Source organism: Adiantum capillus-veneris, chromosome 27, assembly GCF_014529385.1.
Source record: "Adiantum capillus-veneris isolate H3 chromosome 27, ASM1452938v2, whole genome shotgun sequence".
Classification (NCBI taxonomy): Eukaryota; Viridiplantae; Streptophyta; class Polypodiopsida; order Polypodiales; family Pteridaceae; genus Adiantum; species Adiantum capillus-veneris.
In genome coordinates, this window is record NC_140957.1 from 17,176,109 (window position 1) to 17,180,438 (window position 4,330).

Below are 4,330 nucleotides of genomic sequence, written 5' to 3' on the forward strand. Positions count from 1 at the left end.
ACACTGCTCTCTCTCTCTCTCTCTCTCTCTCTCTCTCTCTCTCTCTCATCTTTAAGGTCTCTTGGGATAGTTTCCTACGACGTTACACAATCTTCTTCTCTCATTTTTGCGATATTGAAGTATCTCAATTCATACACATTTCTGTCCTTCTTAGAAGTGATGACTTGGAGCCAATCCTTCACATTGTGTCGTTTCAGCTTGTTAGATATTCAAACGGAAAATTACCAAAATACCCCTCTAATTTGTGGAAATTCCCAAAATACCCCTCAAATTTCAAAAATTCCCAAAATACCCCTATTATTTTGTCACAAATTTCCAAAATGCCCTTCAAATTTTCCAAAATTGTCAAAATACCCCGGGGTTGTGAAATTAAATATCTCCAAAGATTAAAAAGATGCTAGATTGAGAATATGGGTTGATTATGTAGGCTTTGGAGATGAATTGCTTCATTATCTCTAGACATAAAAGCCTTTTTTTTGCAAGGTAATTTGTGACAAATTACTTGCTAAGCATGCAAAAACGGATCTCAACTATCAAAAAGGAATAAAGATTAAACAATCTTGAACAATCCCACCAAAAATAGATACAAGGGTATTTTGGGAATTTTTTGCCCCTACAGCTCCTGTGGGCACGTCTCTCTCTCTCTCTCTCTCTCTCTCTCTCTCTCTCTCTCTCTCTCTCTCTCTCTCTCTCTCTCTCTAGGCTGCGCACATGCACCCAAAAGCACGTGCCGGTTGGTGAAGATTTCAGGTTGTCCCACCACCAAATTGAACCTTAGCGTACCGCAACAAAAACGTGGTTCTACCGCAGGTATCGGAAAGCAATGCCTCTCCCCTAGCCATTTGCAATGGTGTTCAAGTGGTGTCTTTCTATTTTTAGTGCTAATTGCATGTGCAAGCTACGGGCCTTTTATGTAACCTGTCTTGCCAGAGTGCTTGTACATAAACGGCCTCCTCGCCTAGTTGCAATGTACTACAACATGACATGGGCAGGTTTATCTTGACTGCAATGGAGACCTACTGCGCCAAAGGCTGTGCCTCCACTCCCTTTCTCGGCACCGCGCATCTGAAGACTGTAGTAGGAGAGCTCAACGGTGCTGCATCTTGTCCTTTACCTGCTGAAACTGTTTTTGATACAGAAGGCTTCTGTTGTAGTTCTCAAATCTGTTAACGTACACAAATAACGTCAGTCAATTCCTCTGTCCTATAACATATATACACTACAAAGTTGTGGTCTTAGGTTATTTTGTTCAAGTACATCGATGCTCAGCAAAGTCCTATAGGAATGCAGAAAAAATGATACAAAAAACCCTAACAACAGCTGATCACAACAGGCTTGTAGGGATTGTGGCTGCGCACTTAACCTGAATAAACTTTTTACCCCTCATGGTTGACAAAATTGCCGCCGGAACTAGGCCGGTCGTGCCGCACGTGGGCAGGCTGACGGCCGATGGTGTCCGGTGATGCTGCAGCAAAAGACGTCAATACAACCGATGGAGATTCTGTCATACTTTGAACAGTCGACAGTAGGAATGTGCACAGTCTCTCTCTCTCTCTCTCTCAAGGAGCACACGCCAGCGCGCTCCTTGAGAGAGAGAGAGAGAGAGAGAGAGAGAGAGAGAGAGAGAGAGAGAGAGAGAGAGAGAGAGAGGGAGATAGACCAAGACAAGCTGGCCAAGAAAACCTGGATACTTCCTACGACTTCGATGTTCAAGCCATGAGCATCGAAAAGATCCCCTTCGTTTTCCCCGTCATCTTCACCATCGGCCCCAAAGCCGCCCTCATCAAATACGCCTACCTCATCGCCCCCCATGACAAAACTAGAACCATGTCAATGACCTTGTCAAGGGCATCATCAAAGGCAAAACCCACATCCTCGCCGCCCGCCATGACCATGGAGGATAGTTTCAAAGGCACTAGACAGTTCAAGCTCGCCGTCTTCGAGAAAGTGCAGCTTGAGCTCAACGAATTTGGCCTCCTCATATACAAGCCAATGTCAAGCAGCTCGTCAATGTCCCTATCCACGAGTACTTGTCCTTCCTCGGCCAAAAGACGCGACCACTAGCTCCAAGATCGCCATCGCTGAAGCCAAGTATAAGGGTGATGTCGGCACCAAGGAGCGGCAGGGTCTCACGCAACATCAAAATGCCGCAAAAGCTGACACCGAGACTAAGGTATGTCACTCCAGCAGGTCCAAATTGCGGAGCTTCTTGTTCAAGCAGAGATCAAGATCTTTGAGAACACTAGGAAGGTTGAGATGACTCAAGCAGATGCAGAGCTAGCCAAGAAATCTGCGTTGTGGTCATAAGAAGTAGAGCTTGCCAAAATACAAATAAAAAATTTGGCCGCCATACAAGAAGCCGAGATGAATATACGTGTATTTGTGATTGTGCTGACCACTTTGATTCTTGTTGGTAATTAGGCTTGATTTGCCCATGTGTCTTGTTTGGGAGGAATATCAAAATACTGAAGTACCTTGGACAACACCCTGCACATGCCATGTGATATTTGTGGAGGGTGGATTGGCACTTGCCGCTACCACTGTAGCCTTTTGTGCAGTCAATCCTCATGCGGCCTTTTCTATTGGGGAAGGACAAGTTTTTACGTGGTGGATGTGTGGCATATATAGAGGAGTATTCCGGAAAGCCTTGCAAAAGAAATTATATATGCTTAGTCCACTGTTGTATGCATTCTGCCAAGAGCATCAACTGTGATCTTTTCTTAGTCCACTATTGTATGCATTATGCCAAGAGCATCAAGTGATGCAGGGTAGGCTTTTTGATGATATTGTTATGTCTATGACAATCATAAATCCACCTCCTTCGCAAGAAATGCATATTCCTAAAGGCCCAAAGACTCTTTCAGCTAATGGTAATGATCAGAGTGTAAGTGTTGTACAAGTACAAGCTCCATGATCTATTCTTTATCTTCACCAACTATTTTGTAAGAAAAGTTGTCAAGCACTAGTAGGTGGAATTGCAAATGTTAAACCTCTATTGCCTTGGGAGGCTTGGCTATGTGTTCCATTTTTTCTTGAGAGGCTCCAAACACACAAACCTATACTAATGTGGAAAAGTGTTGGATTCTTTAAGAGAGAGAGAGAGAGAGAGAGAGAGAGAGATGGCTCAATCTATGGAGGCTTTACCCACCTTATGATGGTGGTGGTGGTGGTGATGGTAATGTTGGTCAACACCGATGGGTCTTGGACGGTGCTAGTTTCCAAGGCTGCTTGCCCCAGCGCTCAGGAACTCTACAGCCAATGTAGCGAGTATGTGCTAGGCTCCAACCCCCCACCCCTATTGCTAATAATGGATGTTGCAACCTCCTCAAATCATCTAGCTCTTTGTGTCTTTGCATTTCTATCCCTGACAACTTCAAAAACGTCCTCAACCAACAGGCTATTCCAACATCAAATCCATCTACAAGATTTCAGGTTCCTTCTGCATTCAAGTTAAGATGTAATAGTTATCAAGGCCCACATGTTCGCCCTTAATACCAATATGCCCATCTTGGCCAAGATAATATGTCGTTTATCTATTTCACGCAAAAATAGAATGATATGCTATGAAGCTTTCAACTTGTATGGCATGCATCATCACAAAAACTCATTATGATGAGAATGCCATTATGTGAATAGTATACATACCCTCTTTACCACACAAAGAGAGAGAGAGAGAGAGAGAGAGAGAGAGAGAGAGAGAGAGAGATCACTAAGAAAAAGATGATGGAGGATTGTGTCAATGTCTCAAATGGAAAGTTCAAGGAGAGATGTTTGCAGTTTATGACACAATTATGACATAATTGAGACCAAGATGACATGATGTAATACAATGTACATAATTTTTGCGGAGAGAGAGAGAGAGAGAGACAGAAGGGAGAAGTTTGAGCAATGCAAAAAACACACCTCCAATCATAATGTAGTATTACAAAAAAAAGCTTCCATAAGGTTTCCTCTACAACAAGGGCATACAATATGTTTGGTGACACTTGTTAACAAAAAGTGGTATGAAATGTGTTGTTTGGGTTTTAGTGCCTAACTGGTTGTCCCAAATTTCAACCAAGTGAACAACGTGCAAAGATATGTGCAAGAACTAACACTTCTACATGGTCTAAGCTCTCACGTGAATATGGCTATGATCGTACTGGAAAGAGCACATTGGCATTGAGCTTAAGAGGCCAATGTATTTCTCCTTCTAAATCATAAGAGATACTCTAAGATGAAAATTTCAACTTTGTAACTTCTTTCTTACCTCATCTTCCTTCACCCTAATTATTCCTAAGTTGACTTCCTATGCATTATTCTTTCTATTTTGCTCAGTTTTTGGGACAGG

General features: G+C 42.8%; 2 pseudogenes; one reads left to right on the forward strand and one right to left on the reverse strand.

Annotated features, from left to right (window-relative positions):
- Positions 1-1,016: 1,016 nt before the first annotated feature.
- On the reverse strand, positions 1,017-2,140 carry LOC147421567 (uncharacterized; annotated as a pseudogene).
- Positions 2,141-2,144: 4 nt separating this feature from the next.
- Positions 2,145-2,914, forward strand: LOC147421568 (cell number regulator 6 pseudogene; annotated as a pseudogene).
- The last annotated feature ends 1,416 nt before the right edge of the window (positions 2,915-4,330 follow it).